This window comes from Nicotiana tomentosiformis, chromosome 1, assembly GCF_000390325.3.
Source record: "Nicotiana tomentosiformis chromosome 1, ASM39032v3, whole genome shotgun sequence".
In the NCBI taxonomy this organism is placed as follows: Eukaryota; Viridiplantae; Streptophyta; class Magnoliopsida; order Solanales; family Solanaceae; genus Nicotiana; species Nicotiana tomentosiformis.
Window position 1 is genome coordinate 107,218,648 of NC_090812.1, and position 23,868 is coordinate 107,242,515.

Genomic DNA, 23,868 nt, shown 5'->3' on the forward strand with positions numbered 1-23,868 from the left:
TCTGTGGGATCCACGTCTCGGAACCCGATAAAAGTTACAAAATCCGAAAGTTCATTTAACCACGAGTCTAACCATACCAATTTTACCAAAATCCGACCTCAACTCGACCCTCAAATCTTCAATTTAAACTAAGAGGGTTTTCTAAATTTTTTAACTTGATTCATTCAATAAATGATAAAAACAACCATGAATTCGGGTAATTTATCCAATATTGAGTTAAGAACACTTACCCCGTTATTTTTCTTAAAAAACACTCGAAAATCGCCTCTTCCCGGACTCCAATCCGTCAAAAACTATCCCATTTTCAGAACTTAAACTCTCTGCCCAAACATTTGCTCTACGCGATGGAGAACATTCCCACGCGATCGTGAAGAACAATTTTCCATCGCCTAGATTTAATTCTACGTGATCGCAATGCATAGTATCACAGACCTACGCGATCGCGAAGCACAAACGCGTGATTTTCATTTCTGCCCCATTTCCTCTACGCGAACGTGACCTTCTTCACGCGTCCGCGAATAACAAACTCACATAGCTACGTGATTGCATCCCGCTTCTCGCGATTGCGAAGCACAAAATGTCACTGCCTCAAATTAACCCTACGCGATCGCAGATATCCTCACGTGATCAAGTAGAACAAAACTCCCACTGACCAACTAAGACTACGCGATCGCAGACGCATTCACGCGATCGCGTAGAAGGAAAACAATATTAGATATCAGAAAATTCCAGCAGCTGTTCAAGTCCAAATTTTTGATCCGTTAACAATCCAAAATTTACCCGAGCCCCTCGCGACCTCAACCAAATATACCAACAAATCCTAAAATATCATACGAGCTTAGTCGAACCCTCAAATCACCTCAAACAACGATAAAACCATGAATTATACCCCAATTCAAGCCTAGTGAACTTTGAAATTTCCAATTTCTACAAACGACTCCGAAACCTATCAAATCACGTCCGATTGACCTAAAATTTTGCATGCAAATCATAAATAACATAGCGGACCTATTCAAATTTTCAGAATCAGATTTCGACCCTGATATCAAAAAGTCAACCCCGGTCAAACTTTCTAAAAATTAAACTTTCGGCATTTCAAGCCTAATTCCACCACGGACCTCCAAATAACTTTCCGGACATGCTCCTAAGTCCAAAATCACCATACGGAACTATTGGAATTATTAAAATTTAATTCCGGGATTGTTTACACATAGGTCCATATCCGATCAACTTTTCTAACTTAAATTTTTAATTATGAGACTAAGTGTCTCATTTCATTCAGAATTCCTTCCTGACCCGAACCAACTAACCCGGTAAGTCGTAAAATAACTATAAAGCATAAATTGAGCAGTAAATGAGGGAACGAGGTTATAATACTCAAAACGACTGGCCGAGTCGTTACAAAAGGAACTTATACTTTTTAAAATTTTTGTAATTCAAACACATTTTTAACAATCTTATGTGATTGCTTAAATTCTTTTAACTTATTGACATGGAATACACGCGCAACGCGCATGCTCCGAAACTAGTAGTTTAAAACATGTGAAGGAATATATGGTTTATGCTTGCATCATAATCTTGTACTAGTTATTATAATATCTAGGGAGCTTGTAAGAAAATTTTGAAAAGTCCAAGATACTTATGACTATGACAGACTAAAAGTTCGAAAAGAACAAGAAAATATGTGACTATCATGTTATTGTTTTTGGCAGTTACACTATGTTGATACAAATTTTCAATATAAAGTATCTTTCAGTTAATAAGATGCTTCTATTAATGTCTATGTTTCCATTTTCTTTTCTCCATTTCCCCTTTTTTGCCTTGTTTTGCTAGCCATCTACAGAATACATACTCTTATATAGAAGAAGATGACTTGTGCACTTATTTTGGTGAATAATGCTCTGCAGGTTGAAGGGCCAACCTGCGATTGAGGGAGGAGCCAAATGCTGCTTACTATGATGTACTATTGATCAAGTAAGTTACTTCCGGTTCCAAATATGCCATATCCTGAAGTTATTTTAGCAAGGGATATAAAACTTTACATTTGTGAACTGTTTGTCCTTAACTATGCTAAGGGAATTCCAAAGAAAAAAAGCTAAGTGCAGCCAGAAAGGGAAGCTGCCGAAATTGAGAAAAAAGAGAGGAGGAGGAAGCCTGGAAAAGAGCATCTCTTGAAGCTACATCAGCTAAAATGAGCCAAGGACCAGGAGGAGTTGAAGGATAAAGAAGTTGTTTGATGACATTTTATATTCTTTTTGGGATCATATTTGCGTGTACAATGAAAATGTATTATGAAATAACGAGTACTTCATGTTGTGTAGACTTTTTGGCAATGAAAAGTTCCTATATTTAAGAGATATTTTTTTGTGTTAATTACTAGCGATTGATGGGTATTGTGTATTAGATATACAGTCAGACCTCTCTATAACAACAGTCTTATATAACAACACTTCCCTATAAAAGCCAAGCTTTTTCCGGAACTAATTTTCATGTTATGTTATAATATATGTTCTCTATAATATCCAAAAATACTCGAAATAAACGAGGCTGTTATAGAAAGATTTGATTGTAGTTGTGTATTACCTTCAAAAAAAAATATTATGCTAAGAGGGTGAGCTTTTACCGACAATTAGCAATAGAAATAGACATTAAAGTGCAAAGTAGCAGCTATTATAGTTGCGGCTGGACAATTGCCATTAAATTCTGATTTTTAGCGGCAATATACATGGATTTTCCGACAATAAAAATGGATGCTAAAGGTGAAAAGCAAGCAATTTTGGAATGGATTTAGTAGCTATTATGATTGCCGCAAAATAATTACTGTTATAGCATTTTAGCGGCATAAAAACAATATTTACCGGTATTTGTGTAAATGGCCACTAGAACCCTATGTACAACGACCAAAACTTAATTGCCGGTAAATATTTTAGCGGAAATAATAATTGCCAATAAAGGCATTTTTAGTTGCCGTTAAAGACATTTTTTGTTGTAGTGCATGCTATGAGGCGTGCAACCCGATCCCATAAATATCCTCACAATCAGGCCCCCGACCTCACTCATTCATCAATCTCTCCAGTCTCTCGACCTCACAAATCTCATGCCAATCAACCCAAACAATGATAATATGATGTTAGATAAATAATAATAGGGACTCAGATATGATATGCAATGAATGAATATGATTGAGTATGTAATTGCAATTTAAGCAAATAACTCAACATCATAAATGACCTCAGTGGGTCCCAACAAGATAAGCATATAGCCTAAACATGGTTTCTAACATGGATCACACCTCAATTACTCTAGCACGTCAAAATTTTATGGATAAAAACAAGATTAGGTCACTACACAGTACCACAAAATCAACCGAGTCATAATTCTCACGGTGCACGCCCACACACCCACAAGCCCGTCACCTATCATGTGCGTCACCTCAACACCAAATACATAACACGTATATTCAGGGGTTCATACCCCCAGCATCAAGTTTAAGTGTTACTTACCTCGAACAAGCCAAATCCAATACCGAGCAAGCCAAACAATACTCTAGAAATGCCATCTTGCGCGCATCAACCTCTGAACGACTCAAAACTAGTCAAAAGCAACTCAAATACATCAAATAATGCCTAAGGAAATAAACCTAATCGATAAAGGTCCAATCTTTAATCAAAAGCCCAAAGTCAACTAAAATGTCAAATCCGGGCCCGTACTTCGGAACCCAACGAAACTCATAAAATCCAATAACTCATTCAATTATGAGTTCAACCATACTAGTTTCACTCAAATCCTACTCCGAATAGATGTTCAAAACTCAAAAATTCAATTTATGAAATTTTAGACGAAATCCCTCAAATTTCACTTTGAAATCATCAATCAAATACCAAAATCAAAGATGGATTCATGAAATATAACCAAAACCGAGTATAAAATACTTATCCCAATCCATATGGTGAAAATCGCCTCCATAATTACCCAAATCCAAGCTCCCCAATTCAAAATATAACCAAATGAACAAACCCTCGATATTAAATATTTCTGCCCAGTTGTCCTGCCTCATTACTTATACCAAATAATCCCAAAACTCGCTTTTGATGCCTCTAATAGATTCCTTGTGAAATGCTAGTCAAGTTAGGCTTTTGAATCACTCCAATTGACCATATAATGAAAGAGATATGTTCGTTTCAATATTTGAAAATAGTGCAATTTTTAAATACGAATTCAGTGGCAATTTCGTAATTAATCTGAAAAAAAATCTAGCAACCCAATTCATAGTAAAATGATCATAAATTCCTCATACGATGTCGAAACTTGATGATTCTAGTTTTTATGATTCCAAAATTACGATACGGATCTAATACTTCAATCAAAACAGAAACTGGAGCTCATTTGCTTAATGTGGTACCATTTATGCTTGAAGAATCTACGTCGAAATATAAAATTGAGCGCAACACAACCCAAACCTATCCGAAACTCACTCGAGCCCCTCGGGACTCCATTCGAACATACCAACAACTCTCATAACATAACACGAACTTACTCGAGGCCTCAAATCATGCATAACAATATCAAAACCACGAATCGTACCTCAAATCGAACTTCATGAACTTTGAATCTTTCAACTTCCAAAACGCGTGCCGAATCTTATCAAATCAACTCGGAATGAACTTAAATTTTTCTCACAAGTCCCAAATGACATAACGAAACTATTTCAATATCCGAAATCACAATCCGAACCCAATATCATCAAAGTCAACTCTCGGTAAAAAATATTTCAAACCTTCAAATTTTCAACTTTCGCCAAAGAGTGTCGATACTTTCTAGAAATATCCAAATATAAATCCGGACATACACCCAAGTCCAAAATTATCATCCGAACTTAACAAAACCATTAAAACTTCGATCCGAGGTTAAGTACTAAAAAGTCAAACGTGGTCAACTCTTTCACTTAAAGCTTCCTAGTTGAGAATCATTTTTACAAATCAATTTTGAATAACCTGAAAACCAAAACTTATTCACACAAGTCATAATACATCATACGATGCTGCTAGAGACTTCAAATAGAGACTTCACACAAGTCATAATACATCACTCCCAATTTAACTCAACAAAATCAGTTCTACATAAATTTCATTGCTACTCTGTTGTATTCCATGCATTTGTGTGACTGTATTTATAAAATACAATGCGACAATCAAGAAATAAGGTGGATACTGTTCTATTCAATTCGACTGTATACATTGTATTCAATTCACATATATTCATTATTCACTATTATACATTGTATTCAATTTACCGTATTCAATTCGACTGTATTCAAACAACAAAAAATCACAAAACACAGTGATATTCGGCTGTATTAAAAATATACAAACCTTCAAAATACATAAATACAGCCAAAAACAAAATGTATTTATATAAAAATATAATATATTTGTACATAATTTAATGTATTTGTATCATTGTATGTGACTAAAAAGCAAATAAGAGAAGAAAATTCGTCGGAGATGGCTTTTTCCGGCTAAGAAAAATACTGTATATTAAAACTAAAAATGGAGACAAACAACGACCTGCCCCTCAAATCTTCTACGGCGTAGCCATTGCTAGATCTGTTCGCCTAAGAGGATGAGCCGATAGTGGATTCTGACGTCCACGATCAAAATTGAGTGTTTTAGTAGGTATACCTCGTGTAACCCTCTTCGGAGTTGTTGAATCAGCCATTGAAGACGAAATTTGAAGTTTCTTCCTCAAAACCTAACAATGACGAAATTGTTTTAAAAAAAGTGAAGAGAAAAAGAAGAATGATAGAGTAATTTGGCGTGAACTGGCCAAAAACTTTACCAATTACCACGATGTTACAACCCCAAATCCACTAGTCGTGATGGCACCTAACCCAACCCGCTAGGTAAGCCAACTAATAACCATCCAATTTCAATAATATTAATAAGACAATTGAACAAAAGGAATTATCTGAATATTAAACATTTCCCCCCAAGAACTGGCAGTACAAATCATGAGCTTCTAAGAATAGAGTTTACGAAGCGAAAATGAAATAAATACATAGTCTGTTTGAATAGTACATAAACAGAGTTTTATAGATCCAAAACTACCACAAACAAGAGGCAACTACAACCGGGATGCAGGTACATCTTCAATCCAGCTCCCATCGAATACAGTAATACGACCTCTGTGGGTCCCAATAATACTGACACATAGCCTCAACATGATTTTAAATATGATTCTCAGCTCAATTTCTTCAACACATAAAATCACATAGAAAATGCCAAGATTATTTGACTACAAAATTTCATGGAAACAATTACGTCACAATTTCTATAGTGCATGCCCACACGCCCGTCACCTAGCATGTACGTCACCTCCCAAAAATTCACATAATACATATATTCAGGATTCATACCCTCAGCTCCAAGATTAGAAGAGTTACTTACCTCGAACAAGACGAATCCAATGTCGAGCAAGCTAAACAATGCTCCAGAAATTTCATTATGTGCGTATCAACTTCCGAACGGCTCGAATCTAGCCACAATTAATTTTATTCAGTCCACAAAATTATAGGAATTAATTCCATATCAAAATACTAATATTTTTCATAAAATTCAAAATTACACCCCAAAAATCACCCGTGGGGGCCACCTCTCGGAACCCGACAAAAGTTAAAAAATCCGATAGCCCATTCAACCACGAATCTAGCCATACCAATTTTACCAAAATCCGACCTCAACTCGACTCTCAAATTTTCAAACACCGAAAATACTACAATGCTCCAATTGATTAAAATGTCCAAATATCACCCACAATTCAATACCTACCATTAGATATCCCAACTATATCAAAAATAAATACGAAAAGATTCATAAATATCCATTTAGACTTCATAATTTGCAACAAATCTTCAACCATCCCAAATTATCCAATAGGCTCATCTATTAGCCAATTCAATTCTATTCTTTTCATTTAATACTCATTTGGAGTCATTAATAATACTATGTTAATAAGCCAACATCATTAAGTCACTATTCATTATTTTCTCCAACAAAACCCTATGTTCAAGAACACTCATTTCAAGAACTAATATTGTATCTTGTCAAAATGGCGATTCCTTATTCAATTCGTTCATCAATTAAGTTATCAAGTCTATTGGAATCATTAGAAACTCAAAACAATTCCTTTTATATCAATTCATTACTATTCATCACTATTTATCTTACTCTTTGCCCAAAATATCATTTTCAAGACCCTCCCTTAGGGTTCATACAATATCCCATTACAACTTCAAATAAAACTCATACACATGCTATCCATACTCCAATATGACATATATATATATATGAAGCTCAAATGAAGGGATTACCTCTTGGTGGAAGAATCTAACTTTTTTTTTTTGGTGTTCTTGAAGACTCAACCCATTTTCTATGAATTTGATCCATAATAATATTAGTGTTATCACTAAATGATGTTATATAATCATCCTTGTACCAAAATAACTTACCTTGAAGTGTATCCATGGTGGAAGAGTTCCTCCTTCTCTCTAGAAATCCATTTCAAGATGAAGAACTAACCCATTATTTCTCTAAACCCATATTTTTCACTCTTGAAATGACCCTTGAAGCTACTGAATTTGCCTACGCAATGCTGCGTAGGTTACGCTGCTATCTTGCGTAGGCTACGCAAGACTCGCGTAGCTGTTCTGCCACCTTTTAGTAAAAATGCTATAACTTCTTGTAGAAATCTCCAAATGACAAACGGTTTGAAGAATTATAAACTAAACACATAGAGCTTTCTTTTGATAGGTTATACACCATATAACTCTTCATATCTTGAGAGTTATGCTCGTTTGAAGTTAGGTCTTGTGCAAACTCACTTGAAACATTATCACATCATATAATTTTCAACTTGACTTAGCCTTAGGGCTCTTTTTAGACCATAAACCATTCTTAATGCACCTCATACATATATTATCATTATCAATTGATATCATTCAAATTATCAGTCTTGTTCATACCCGAATCAACATAATTAGCACCCGCCAATCTCCTTAATGGTCTTAAAACTCTTCGAATTTTTTCGGGGTGTTACACACGAACTTTTGGAGCAAAGGATAAATTTTGAGAAATTTGTTCCTACAATCTTGTTGAGAGAGAGAGAGAGATCGTTGAGAGAGAAAGAAGAAAAAATTTGCTGTAATTTGAGAGAGAATGTGTGTTAACTGAAAGAAAGAGAGAAAAAACAAAATAGGGTATTTCACGCCCATATGGTAGTGTATACAATAAATACCTAATTTGCTATAAAATATAAAAGGTAGTTATAGATAATAATACTTTAAAATAATTTTGGTTTATAATAAATAGGGTGTGATAGTTTGCTATAGGAGGTAAAATTTCCTATTATTTATTATTGTTCTTCATTGTAATTTATGTGACACTTTTTGTTTCTCTAAATTTAAATTATATAAATTATAAATAAACTTTTAAAATTTATTTTATTTATTATATTGATATGAGAAAAATGATAATTTACAATATTTTTATATAATTTTTAATGATTTAAATTTTAATTTTAAATATTAAATTGATCTGATTTCAAATAGAGTATTATCATTTTGTTATGAAATTCAATGAATCCGCTGGAGATCTTTTTTATTTCTTTAAGCAAAAAGGAAGTCCACTTATTTAATGGTGCTAAACTATAAAAGCTTATCAAGTGTTTTACGACTTTCGAGTCCACGCACGTGCTGTTTTAATTGGAGTTTATGCTTTCTAGAGAAATTGCTTAAACAAGAGTAAAATCTACTGAACCCCTTATATTTAATTATTAAGAAACGAATTTTTTTTTTATAATATTTACTTTTTAACTATATAGAAGAGAAAGAGTTTGGACATGGTTGCTTATTTGTCATTACATTTCAAAAGAAGGGCATCTATGGAATTTCAACTAAGTCCAGTTGTTGTATTAGGGTGTTTCTTCCTAAGTCCTTACGTGTCCTTACGTGTCTCTTTCCATCTAACACTATGTTTGGATCATTGCAGTCCATCATTTTATAATATATTGTATTGTATTGTATCGTATCATTTTATGGATACAATATTTGAATAGATTGTATCATTTTCTGTTGTTAAATAACATTTTTGTTGTTTGGTTTGACTGTATCGTACTGTACTGTAATTAATAAATTCACAAAAATATTCCCAATTGTTTTAAATAAAATTTTCAAGAATTACACATAAAAATAATTTAAGACAACCTCTTTCTACTAATTTATCATTAATTACGTAGCGTGGAAACAAGAGCAAAAACCTGAAAAAAAGATTAACTAATATTAGCAACAAAAAAAATTTAAAATGATATAAAAGAGATAAAGAATCGAACGGAGCCTTGAATAAAAAGAACGGGCTGACTAACTCTAGAAAAGATGAAAGAAGACAAAGTAGGCCAATAAGTTGGAGATTTGAAGTTAAAAAAAATTAAAAAAATAATAAAATAAAATTATAGAATAATAAGTACGAACATAATTGAAAAAGAAAATAGGAAACGATGCCACCATACTAAATTGTTTGTTTCATAAAATGAATTTTTTGATTTTTTCCTAACACTAGATTTAACAATCAATTTTAAATAATAATTTTTGTTTTGGGCGCAACAATACAGTACAGTGTATAACAACCATCCAAACAAGTTGTAAATCCGAGTTATCCCCATCCATGATCCATTCCAATCTCCAATTCTCCCATTCTTTGCTTCTCTTCGATCATGTGCTTCTTCTCCTTCGATCTGTGTGTGTGTGTGTGATTTTGTTGATTGTCCTATACCACCAGTACCAAGCGCTATCCAAAACATGGGAGTTTTTTCGATGTAATTGTTTATCTTTTGGACGGCTTACATTAGTTTAGGGCGGTATGTCAATTAGGGTAGGAATTTCAGTTATATTCTTTGTATTTCTATTTCTATTTATAGTTTTCGTGGGTGTTCCGTTGTCTTTACTTTATGTCTTCAGTTTTCTCTTATTTCTTTCTTCAATTTAATGAAGCTGCGTTTTTCCTGTGATTTGCTTCAATTGTTTTTGATTTTGCAAGGAATAAATCTATGAATTTATTGTTTAATTATTTTTGGTACTATAATTCCTTCTAACTTCTAAGCTGCAAAGTTACTACTACCTGATTTTCTAGATTCCTTTTTTCTTCAGAATCTGACCAGTCCATTCCTCTTCATTTTCTTTTTTATGTACTCTGTGTTTGCTGACTTTAATTATGAGCTTCTTTGTTTCCTTTGAAATATATTACGCTTCTTGATCAATATAATTCTATTCAATGAAGAGTTAATCTGCAACACATTCCCACTTAGTTAAGTTCACATTAAAATACCTCTACTTGCCTTTTTTCTCATATGTGTTACTATACCAACTTCTTTTCCCCTAGCTTTCTGCAGAACCTATATTAACATGATCTATTTTGAGAGAATATTGAAGAAGAATTTTAACTTCCCCTAAAGACATTCTACTTAAATATCATTAATTATGTTAACATATGAAGTTCACACCAGTTCATTGTGATCTAGGTTGAAAGCAACAACAACAACAACCCAGTATAATTCCACTAGTGGGTCTGGGAGGGTAGTGTGCACGCAAACCTTACCCCCAACCCCGAGGCAGTAGAGAGGCTGTTTGCGAAAGATCCTCGGCTCAAGAAGACGAAAAAAGACAATATATCAGTACCATCAACAGATATCATAGGAATAATAACAGCATCATAAAGATGTGGTCTAGGTTGAAAGCATGATAAAATATTGTTCAAGGTCATCCACTTATGTCTTTCTTTCACAAGATATAGTGTGAACCCTGATAGTAATTGATTTCATCTCCATTGGTGGGTCGATACTATGCATTGATATGTGCTGAAACAGGAGTAGTAGCAAGTCTAAGCTTATGACATGTTGATTCAGGTAGCAGCAGAAACATGAGGAGTAGAAAATTAAACGCTACTGAAATTTTATATTCTATTTATACCTCTTAACTACTTTGGACCTAATTTAAACAAATAGCATGATAATGCTTGAAAGTTGTTGAATAATTTCTTTTCTGTTGAATCGTTCAAATGCATAAATTAACTACACTACTACTTGTGTACTTCTCTTGTCACATAGCATTTTTCTGCTGTCTTTTGTTCATACATTCTTACGACAATAATTCCTACCTTGGCTACGTCATGTAACAGGTCCCAATGTATTTGTCGAAGACCACAACAAACGAAACTGACAACTATACCTTGGTTGGCCTTCAAGTCGAGGCATCACATTTCATTAGTATGTGAACAGTTAGTAAATAGGTATCTTGTAAACCTCTGGACATCTTGTAAAACTTGATTCTTTAGTGGATAGTACCAAGAAGTAGTACACTTATTGAATCTTGGTATGTTTGCATTTTTGCTGGTGATCTCTTGCTTTAGGATTCTAAGGATATTTTTTTGATTCAATATATGCAATGCAGTTATGCCACACAGGGACTTGCTCATTGTTGTGAATGCAAAGGGGGACGATGATCTTATGGTAAATGTTCACAAGTCTAAGGAGCTTTAAATCTGATTTTGCCAAACTAGACAGGTAAGCGCGAGCATGAGTGACTAGGAGATGATAAGAGGTCCACTGTTGTTGACTTCTGAATTATTGAGATGAATAAAGGGCAACGAATAGAACTTGAAATTTGTATTATGAAACATTTTGTGATTCTGTCAGAATATAATGTTCTCATTTTAATTTTACTTATGGTGCATTGTTGAGTCTTTCACACTTCTTCATCTTTGAGTGGTAGGTAGCTTCGAAGATAGTCTGATGAACTTGGTATCTAAGGTCTATTTGATTACAATACTCAAGTTTCTGCAAAATGCAAATATATTTGACTTTATTCCCTTTAGTTAATTGATATTAAATATAATGGCATTAATATAAATCTTTTTCAGCACAGGTCATCACAACCTATTATATTATTTTATAATAGAAGAGAGAGTTTCGACGTGTGTGCTTAGTGACAATAAATTCATATCTAGGGGCAGTTTGGACTTTTGGCATATACTTGAGAAACGTGTCCTCAACCCCAAAATGAGTAGCCACCTTCAACCCCAATAGGAACAGCCTCCGCTTCAATTGCATCCCTCTCGGATGCTTCTAGATGGATTTTCCCGTTCATGCTAGATTTTGCATCTTTTAACTTTTCTGCTCTTTGGCCATAACACATATGCATATGGAAGCTCAGATCTGCGATTCTCTCTCTTTATTCTCAACACTTGTCTTCCCTTTTATTTTTGCCCTTAATTTCCCGATTTTCGATCAAGATTTCTCTATTATAGTTTCAATTTATTCTTGATCACTATTGTTATTCTCGGTTTTTATTAGCTCTTCATTATTTTTACTTTCTTTGCTGCCCTCAATGTTTGTTGGTAATGGAAATTTGATTCCTGTTGTTTTCTTATTCATTGGAAAAAAGTTTTGTACAATTTTTATACATGAATGCTAGTAATTATTTCTAATTTCTAATATGCACTTCAATCTCTATCCTTCAAACTTGGAGTAAAACTTTATAAATCATAAACTCCAATGTACCTATTAATACTGCTCGCAACATCAATGATGCCGACACTGCCAATGCGCCGCCGATTTCTCTGGCAAACGCCTGGCAAATTCGAGTTGGAAGTTCCATGTGGCCCTCCCTCATAAGAATACTCGCTAAAAATAGCCAAATTCATATGATGCTCATGTGTTGTTTCTTTGCTGAGAGAACTCCTAAGAGGAAGAAGAACACAAAAGAAGTAGCACCTGGAATAAAAAAAGAAGGAAAAAACTTCGATTATAGATATCTATTTCGTATATAAATTATTTCCAGTAATGTATGACTAACTGGTTTAATTATATGAAATTCTTGGTGTGGTCGTGGTGTTTCTTAAATTTATTTCCTTTCAGAGGAAAAAGAGGGAGTTTTGTATGACACACGAAGTCTGAGTAGTATGTGCATTTTATTCTTTGTTATTTTAATCGTACTATTAAGGTACAGGCTCCAACAACCTCAATATGTTGGGATTGAGACATAGTTTGTTGAAAATTTGGACTCCATAAACCGATGCACAAAAAGGAAGTTCTAGTTGATCATATTTAGCTCTATTGGCAGTTATAACAGTGCGTTATATATTTCACGATGATGATATTTAACCAACTTATGCAGGCTGGATCGAATGTAAGTTTATTTACCGTATCAGTTAACATTTATGGGTTTTTACTTTTCGTTGAATTTACAACGAAAAATATACTAAGTGATAATTTTGAGATTTTAGTGAGCGTGAATTTTGGTGATGACAATACTTTATGAATATATTGAAAACTTGAAATGTTGAGAGTATCTGGAATATATTTATCAGCATCATTTTTAATTACAGCTTCTATCCCTGAATTGTCTACAAATTCACTTATTTAAATGGTAGAGCGTATATTTTGAGGAGGCACTTATATCTCTCCCGGTCATAGTTTTCTTTAATAGAAGCATAATTTTCAAAAACTTCATTTTTATGAAGTTTGGCGCAGCTAAAGTACAAGTAATGGATGATGCAAGGTATTGATTATTTTGAATTGAGCTCAATGAGTGATGTCATGTGGGAACCTATTTCGCATTACGAAGTCTATTTCTAAATGCTATTTAAATTCCCAACCAAGTTTCACTTGTCTATCTTAAGGGATAGAATAATCTAACTATCACAGTTTTACTGCGAGTAAGAGTTCTAGTAATAGCAATGTTGATGCAATCGAAATTTCGCTGCACGATTTTTGGTGTGGATAGAGATCACTTGATTTAGCTCATGTATTTGCCTGCACCAAATATTTAGAGATATTCAAGTTTCTGCAGCACCCAAGTTCCCTTTAAGACAGGATAAAATGTCTTAGAACCATTTTCCTATATCCTTAAGCTAATGTTAATGTCCAAGATGGGACACAACATTATGACATGTGTTCTTGCACTTAGTCTTGAGGATTTGTTTACTTTTTCGTGAAAGAAACCTATTCTATGGATATTGGGCATATGGTTGTTATAGACATACTAGTTCATGGAGTGTAACCGTGTAGCCCCAAAAGGTATTATAAAATTTACTATCTAAAAATAATAATTTCTTCACTGCATAATGCATATATAATTTTTAAAACATATAGGAGCTATAAAATAGAATTATAGTACACACAAGTATAGCATATTGTTGCTTATCTCTATGACATCTAAAGAATGATCACAAGTATATATTGTTTTTTTAAGAATTTTGTACATCTCTATATGAATCTTTCTCACTACAATTGCATGAACTATAGCTTTTTGCATAAATAATTCGATATTTGAAGCTCGCTCGCCGAACTAATATGGTATATCATTGGATATATAGTTAAGATGGAAAAGCATCCTCAAAAGAAAATGATATCTTGAAGGTAAATGTGAGATTTATAATTTAGGCGACTGGATAAATGGTTCCACTAATAATATCTTAACTCTTTTTGCTATTAATTTTACAATACTATGTAGAAATATTTTTGGCTTTAGGAAAGCGCATAATGTTAGTATGATTTTATTTTTGTAAAATTTCTCTCAGATAATAAGAAAGCACACAAAATGATTTTTTCAAATGATTCTAGCATGACCAGTTAAATAACTGAATGAATGTTTAAACACAGAGAAAAAAATACACTAAATAGTTCAAGAAGTTTGGGCAAACTGCATATCCAAAATTGTCTTAACGTGATTAGAGGCGGATCCAGGATTTAAACATAGCGGGAATATCTAATAGAAAGAGGGAAAAAAGGAAAAAAAAAAAGAATTGCAATTGTTGGTTCTCAATTTTGGGTCAGCAAACGAGGAAAATGAGCTTATGCTATATGATAAACCAGCACAACTATCCAACTTTTATGTTTGAGAGACACAATAAAATTATATAAGGGTCCTTGATGCATATATAAATATATATATATATATATATATAATTAATTTTTGTCGAGACTAATGGGTTCTGGTTACCCCTATATCACCAACATAGAGCCGCCTTTGGACGTGATTATCATTTTTCATGCATAGGATTTTTCAAAATTTTCTGATTGAAATTAGGTGGTTGTATGCAGACACTTTGAGGGGGTAACACATAGGTGTCAAGCGCGTGCATTGCACTGCTTAAGGAAAAATGTGATTGTCTTCTGATAAGGGGGGATTTATTTCACTTTAGAATAGTTGAAGGGGTAATGGGACACCCAAAAAGTAAAAGTGAGTAGTTACAAATTCTGGACAACTTTGAGAAGTACTTATGCTTTTCCCCTAGATATTACATTAAAGTTTGTTGAGTTATCTATATCTATTTATCCTATTATGAAAGCACCAAACTTTAAAATGAAATATGGATGGACCTTTTCTTTAAAATAGTTCTTTCATCGGACAAAAGTGATTCGACAAACAAAATTAGGATCTGAAGTAAGTCTCTGCCACATTTAGATTCATGGAAAAGTTACTAAAATAGATGGAGGACTGTAGGGGACTCTTATTTTAACAGTCCTCTTTTTTTCTTCTTTTTCTTCTGTGATTTTCTTTCCTATACAGTTCAAATAGTTGTGCAGAATGGTCATGAACCGTATATATATATATATATATATATATATATATATATATCTTCTAAGAGTTCTTTTTCATAAGATAAAATACATTGATACATGAATATTTCATTCCAGAATTTTTGTCTAGATTTTTAGATTTATGGTACTGTGACCAGAAGATGGATTGAAAATCAAAGTAATGTATTAATCTCCAGAGCAACCAGCGTTCTTGCACTTTGATGTTTTGACATCTAATAAGATAATCCGTTCAAAGGAGTCTCTTGCATTATTATAAAAAAGAAAAAGAAAAAGGAGTCTATGGGTATAACGTTTCCATCACAATAACAGTCCTTCAACAATATTCCATTACAAAAATTGGTAAAATCTTAGTAACGTTAAGGCGTCAATTTTGTTGGGAAGAATGCTGAACATAGAATAGAGCTTGCAGAAGTTAAATTTTTTATGAAATCCTAACTAACACTTACTTTACTGTCATATTGTCATTGCACCCACCACAGATCCGTTGATCAGTATCCCTATCTTTAGCTGTGATGTTTAGCTTTATAGGACGAAAGAATTTTAAATAGGGTAAAAAACTATTAGATGAAATGTAAGAGTTCTAATTAAATTCATCTTTTCTTCACACCTTTATTATTTGACTTCAAAATCTTAAATTATTAGCCATATATAAATTATTTAAAACCTCTATTACAGAAGTTCTTGATGATATATGCTCTTTTCATCAATTTGGTTAGATCTATTGAGATCAAAACTCATGTTGTCGAGGAAAGAAATTTATAGAAATACCACCTTGATATTTCTTTTTCTTGATATTGGAAATTAAAACAAAACCTAGCAATTAAGAGTCCAAAATTGAGCATGCAAAACCTATTTAATTGGTACTATAAATGAATGCCGGAATAAAAGAAATAAATACACACACAAAAAAGAAGAAGATAAATACATAGAAGAATGAGTTAAAGAAGAGTCCCAATGACCCAATCACTTCCAAATTCACAAACAAATTCCTTAGTCCAATTTGACAACTAATTGTAGTGTTTCAATTCATTCTGAAATCTTATCGGACCCGAACCAATTACGCCGGCAAGTCACATAACAACTGTAAATCACAAATTGAGCAGTAAATAAGGGAACGGGGCTGTAATACTCAAAACGACCGGTCGAGTCGTTACAGTTAAATATTTTTCAAATTAAAGCTTCTAAGTCTAGAATCAAGGGTCCAAATCAACCCGAAAACTTCTTGGAACGAAATTAATCAACCCTGCAAGTCATAAAAGCACAAACACACAATGCAAGTGTGAAACAATAAAAGTGGTAATGGGATGCAATTACACAAAACAACAAATCGGGTTGTTACAATTATAGTATAAAATTAGCATCAAATTGAGCTATATTAAGGGTTAAGGGTAAAAAAAAGACTTTTTCCGATCAAAGAGTACTATTAGACCAATAGTTTAATGTAGGATAAAGTTACTTAATTTCGGATTGTACAAGGACAAATATGACCTTTTTTTACTAATGTCACCGGCCTATGAGAGGCTTAGTAACTCTCTGAGCTTTTATTAATAATGTCTGAAAAAGAAAAGTACATGTAAGAAAGAATGCTCAAGTCTTAACTTATCACTTCTCTAATGGCAATTGTCATTTCTCGAGCTTGATCAATTATAGTCAATTATGGGTCGACCATCTCTCCAAAAAATGTTAATTATAAGCCCTTCAAAATCAAGATGGACGTCTCAATAGAAGAGAGTCTCACTTGCTTGTCTGTGATTAAATTCATTAACAACACTTTGACCATCCCTAACTTCCACCTTAGATTTCATGAATTGATGTATAACATTAAAATATTTTTTCTTTGAATAGCCCAAAATATTGGTCCCACCACCTTCTTTTACCAAGTAAGAATAGGTTGTTGGTGGCTTATTCCAACATTAGTCATGTTTTCAATTACTAGCCCTTCAATTTTAGTTATTGAACATGTTAATCTTAACAAATATTTATTTTTCAGTGAAGTCGTCTCATGATTATGCTTTTTAACAAAACTATCCCTCCGGAAAGGACCATTAGAAATTGACACTTAAAGATTATCATTGCAGGACACTTAGATCACGTGTCTATTTGACTACAAGATGCCTTGCTGAATTTCCTTTCTTTCATCTTTCTCCCACTTATTTTCTCGAACAACTACACCACCTTGAAAATAGTACATTATTTATCTTTCCTTAGATTGAAATCTTTGGAGTGTGCATATTCACAATATAAGTTATAAGCTTCTTCTTCATTCTTAACAGTTTGATCTTACATCTTCTCTTCTAATTCAATTATGATATTTTCTAAAACTTTTTCTTCTATGGTTTTCTCATCATCTTCAATTTTATTATCTTCAAGCAATACTTCTTCGTGACACTCAATATTATTTGTCTTCTCAAAAGTTAACATCATGATATTTCAAAAGAAGAATCTTTTAGAGTTTATAAAATATTTAACCACCTAAAAGGAAAATATATATTCAATCGCATAAACAAAATCCACCGAAATTCATGCATCAAAATATAAAAAGACCAAATCATCAGAATATTGAAGTTATGCATTTTAAGAACGACCTTAAATTTAGTTCTCTCAACATGCACACATAGGCGGATCCAGGAATTAAATCTCATGGGTTCAACTTTTAAAGTTTTTACCACTGAACTCATTATATTTTTAAAGTTATGGGTTCATATCTACTATTTTTGCAATTTTAATGAAGTTTTATATATAAATTTTTACTCTGCATCAAAAGTTATGGGTTCAATTGAACCGCCAGTTATGGATTGCAACAAAATAGTGGCTATTTTTCATTGACTTTGCAAACGCTGGCTATTTTTCAATTATCAGTCCGAAAACTGACTAACCTGTGCTATTTTGACGGATACTAGGCGTAGATGGCCCGCGCCAGCACGGGCCCAATAGTGTGAAACTTAAAACTAAGTATTTTTTATCAACTTTGCTTTGAAATAAATTTGTAGATAATAAAAATTAATGCATCAAGGTTAGTATCATATGAGATATAAACAACACTGCAAAATAACAATATACAAATTGTTCAAAAATAATGTATAAGGTTTGAAAGATTTTAAACTAAAATAGAATAGTCTAATTTAGTTACATCAATTATGGCTTAGGACATTTGATGACCTCTCTCCTCTTCTGTAAGCTCCACAAAGCATTATCAAATGATACGGCTATCCAAGTCTCTTTCAACCCTTGTACTGGCGTATTTTTCCTTGTAGAAAATTACAACCGGGAGGTACCTTGCCGCTTCCCGACGATAAACATTTGGGATAAACAAAAGATAAGATACTCCACATCTATGTCTCAAATAAAATTCTTTTATTTGGAAGTTCGTAGTTAAATTAGGCTTGAAATGGCTAAAATAGAAATTTAAGTTGACAGTTTGACTGCGGAGTTGACTTTTTGATATCGGGGTCGGAATCCAATTTTGGAAATTGAAATAGGTCCGTTATGTCATTTATGACTTGTGTGCAAAATTTAAGGTCAATCGGACTTGATTTGCTAGGTTTCAACATCGAATGTAGAATATTCCGACGTCGTTTATTCGAGAATAAATAGTATCACATTAAGCAAATGAGCACCAAATTCATATTTTATTGAAGTATTAGATCCGTATTGAAATTTTGGAGCCACAGCAAAAAGAATCATCGAATTCGGATATCGTATGAGAGAGTTATGCCCATTTTCGTGTCGGAAAGAATTTTCCGTCGCCGCCAGTGCCCAGAGTAGCGTGGGGCGCTAGCCCTGGCGCTGGGAATTTTTGGAATTATGGAAAGTGCACCACAGGCAGCGCCCCACGCTACCTGTGGCGCTCGAAAACGTCAGAGGCTCTATAAAGGGGTTTTCGGCCATTTTTGACATAAAAATAGTTGGGGAGCTCGGTTTGGGCGATTTTCAGAGGCAAACTTCACAAATTGGACTGGGATAAGTGATCTTAACTTGATTTGGTCCGTTATTCATGAATCTAACATTATTTTTAGCACTTATTTCATGATTTGGGGGATTAGAATAAAAATTTTCAAAAATTGATTTGAGGGTTTGAAGGCCGAATCGGAGTCGGAATTTAGTAATTTTTATATGGTTAGACTCGTGGCTGAATGAGCGTTCATATTTTATAACTTTTGTCGGATTTCGAAACGTGGGCCCCACTATTGATTTTTGAGTTAATTTCAGATTTTATTGTGGAATTTAGCATTTTCATAAGGAATTGATTCCTATACCTCGTGTTGATTGTATCGAATTATTTTGACTAAGATTCGAGGCATTCAGAGGCCAAATCGCGAGGAAAAGGCTTATTGGAATAAAGAATTGCTCGGATTGAGGTAAGTAGCAGTTCTAAATTTGGTCCTGAGGGTATGAAACTCCGAAATTTGTGATATGTGATTGGTGTTAAGGTGACGCACATGCTAGGTGACGGGTGTGTGGGCGTGCACCGTACGAATTACGACTTGGTCAATTCCATGAAACCGTGTAGTTGAATAATCTATTGATATCCGTACATTTTCCACGTATTAGAGAAATCGAATTATAAATCATGTTTAAACCATGTGTTGACACTGTAGGGACCCACAAAGGTCGTGTACATATTGAATTATCTGCTAAATTATTATTTTGTACTCAGTCACAGTTTTACTTGCACATAACATCTTAGTCTCTATTGTTCATTATTAATACATCATATCATTATCATTATTTCTGAGAGCCTGGGAGACTGGAGAGGTTGATGACCGAGTGAGGCAGAGGGCCTGATTGTGAGGATATTTATGGGATCGGGCTGCACGTCGCAGCATGTTTCATTGTTATATGCCATAATTGGCTTGTTATAGCGCTTGGGCTGAAGGAGCCCCTCTGGAGTCTGTACACACCCTCAGTGAGCGCAGGTACCTACTGAGTGTGAGTGCCGAGTGATTGAGAGGAATGAGTGACTGTGAGGAATGAGTGACTGTGAGGAATGAGTGACTGGGAGGAAAGAGTGATTGTGAAGATGGAGTGAATGGGAGGACTGAGTGACTGTTACTCTGAGAGGATGCATTGATTTCATTATTGCTGCACTTCAGCTGTCATACATCACAGTTTTGAAAAACTCTGAAAGATATTATTTCTGTTTCAATAAAAATTTGATATGAAATTTTTGTGGAGTTTTAAATGTTGAACTTGAAAGCATGCCTACCTTTTTATGTTGGAAAGTACTGTATTTGGACTTAGTTGTGAAGCTCGTCACTACTTTCAGTTCTTTATTTATTATTGTTACTTACTGAGTTGGTTCTACTCATACTATACCCTGCACTTCGTGTGCAGATCCAGGTGATCCTGGACATAGTGGGTGTTGATTCTTTTACACGGTTGATTTTCCGGAGATTCAGAGGTAGCTGCCGTGTTTTGCAGACCTTGTCTCTCCTTCCCTATCTCTTGTTTATTGTATTTGGTCTTAGACTATTATAGACTGTGTTTTCCAGGCTTGTAATGTATAGATGCTCATGTACTCAGTGACACAGGATTTTGGGAAGATGTTTTACCTAGTATTTGTGGGATTTTCTATTATACTTAATTATGATGTTTTCCGTATTTAAAAGATATTATGGGTTATTGATGATGTCGGCTTGCCTAGTATTGAGATAGTCGCCATCACGACGGGTGAGATTTCGGGTCGTGACATTAACAAACTTTAACTTTTGTGAAAATAACCCCGGAACTGTATTTTTATGACTTCGATAGTTGTGTATCGTGATTTTAGACTTGGGCGTATGCCCGAAATTGATTTTGAAAGTTCGTAGGTTGATTTGTCAAAATTTGGCAATTTAAAGTGGAACAATTTGACCGTAGGTTGACTTTTAACTATCAATCTCGGAATTTGATTTTGGGACTTAGGATAGGTCCGTTATGGCATTTAGAACTTGTCTGAAAAATTTAGTATCGTTTGGAGTTGATTTGATGGGATTCGGCCGCTTAGTCGTAATTCTAGAAGTTCTTGAAAATTTCTTTGAAATTCATCGTTTTAGAGCTCAATTCGTAGTTTTAGATGTTATTTATGTGTTTTGATCACACGAGCGAGTTCGTATGATATTTTCAGACTTGTGTGGATGTTTGTTCTGGAGCCCCGAGGACTCGGGTGAGTTTCAGATGCTTAGCGGAGTGTTATTGGAAATCAAAGTTGAGGTTGGTGGTTTTTCTGCACATGCCTCAGATCTCGTATTTGCGAGGTCTGAGTTCGCATTTGTGAAGGTAGGCCAAGTCTGTTCGCATTTGCAAAGTGCACCTGGGGAGAGCTTGTTCGCATTTGCGGAGGTCCATGGTTCGTAATTGCGAACTACTCATCGCAATAGCGATGACAGCAGAGATGGATGGGTCTTCTCATTTGCGAGTGATTCTTCGCATTTGTGGGGTTCGCAATTGCGAACCCCAGGTTGCAAATGCGACTGGACAAATAGCTGAGGGATGAGCTTTTTGAGTTCATTCTTACATATTTTAACCCTAGACTCGGTAGGAGGCGTTTTGGAGAGGGGCTTTTCACCTATAAACATTGGGTAAGTGATTCTAATCTATTTTTAATAATATTCCATCAACATATCTTAGATGTTAACATCAAAATCATGTGAATCAAAGTAGAAATTGGTGAAACTTTGCTATGTTTTAAAAAAATAAGAAACTAAGTTTTGAGAGTCGATTTAAACTCGAATTTTGAAACTAATCACATATATGAAGTCGGGGGGGTCATAGGTAGACAGAATCTACCATTGGACCCGGTTTTTGACCCCCCGGGTTCACTTTTTTGACTTTTTGAAAAAGTATAAAAATCTTAACTTTATCTGTTGCTATTGAATTCCCTAGCATTGTTTGATGATATTGAGTCAATTTTGGTTAGATTTGAGCCGAGTGGAGGCGGATTTTAGGGGAAAAGCTATTTCCGAGTGTTGAATTGATCTAGTTGAGGTAAGTGTCTTGCCTAACTTCGTGTGGGGGAACTATCCCTTAGGATTGGTATTGTTTGATTTAATTGTTCTAAGTGAAATCCGTGTACGTAAGGTGATGAGTGGGTACACGGGTTGTACGTAGTATTTGACCGATTTAGGTTACGTAGACTATTTTCATGGTTTAATTGAAATGCCATATTATGTTTTTAATTCTCATAGTCAAATTATCCTTAATTATGTTAAACTATCCTTAAATGTCTTAGTTGACTTGATTAGTATTTGTTCTACATCCTACTTGCTCAATTATTCCCTTGCTTTAGTTGAACTTGTTCTCCCCTTTATTGTTACATGTTATCTTTTCATTGTTAATTATCATTGTTTGAATTAATTGTTCGTGTTACCCCTTTACTTGTTGAGTTCCATTATGAGGCTACTTTTATTGTGGGATAGTCTTATCTAATATCGTGGTTATACATTATTTTCTCATTGTTGAGTTATTTGGTATTGAAGTTATGAAAGTCGTTAATACGTTGAGGCGGTGTTGGTTATTGTCGAAATATCTATCTTATTGAGCATTTTTTGTCGCAGCCGAATTTCACCTATAGGTCCTGATGGCGCCCAACACTACAGCTAGGCAAGCCAACAAATAAATTAAACATATATCAATTATTTTCAGAATACTTTTCTAAGTAATTTTATTATTTTTCTAGAAATATTAAAGAAATTTGAAAAGATACTGATTAACTTAAATCCAAGAAAATAATACAATTTCAAATTCTACCAATGTGTGTGCCAAGACCTGGTGTCACAAGTGTATGAGCATCTAGTAGATTATACAAAACTCCAAATATTGTCTGAAATAAAAATAGACTGAATAAAAATGCAGGAAGAGGCACTGGTAGCTGCAGAACGGCTCAGAAAGGCAGCTCACCACTACGCCTCTTGATAACATGGATGTATGATGATAGGTCCTCCACTAGAGTCTGTCTCAGATCCTGCACAAAAAGTGCAACAAGTGTAGTATGAGTACATAAATAACGTGTACCCAGTAAGTATCAAGCCTAATCTCGAAGTGGTAGAGACGAGATGGTCGACTTTGACACTCACTAAGGGTCAACAATATTAAATAGAATAAAATAAAATTTATTTAACTCAGTATGATTCACAAAGTCAACAATAATTTTATTTAATCAGCAGAAATAATTAAATTCCCTCAAATGCAACAATTCTTAATATATTAATTAAATTCCTTCAATTCCAATAAATTTTC

The 23,868-nt window shown here is 34.0% G+C and overlaps 1 long non-coding RNA gene across 2 annotated transcripts; it reads left to right on the top strand.

Annotated features, from left to right (window-relative positions):
- Window positions 1-9,542: 9,542 nt before the first annotated feature.
- On the top strand, window positions 9,543-11,768 carry LOC104106878 (uncharacterized). Of its 2 annotated transcripts, XR_688657.2 has the most exons (3): window positions 9,637-9,923; window positions 11,226-11,336; window positions 11,498-11,768. It is a non-coding gene; the product is annotated as an uncharacterized lncRNA (long non-coding RNA). The 2 variants fall into 2 exon arrangements; XR_011412455.1 differs by having other exon boundaries at window positions 9,543-9,923; window positions 11,226-11,768.
- The last annotated feature ends 12,100 nt before the right edge of the window (window positions 11,769-23,868 follow it).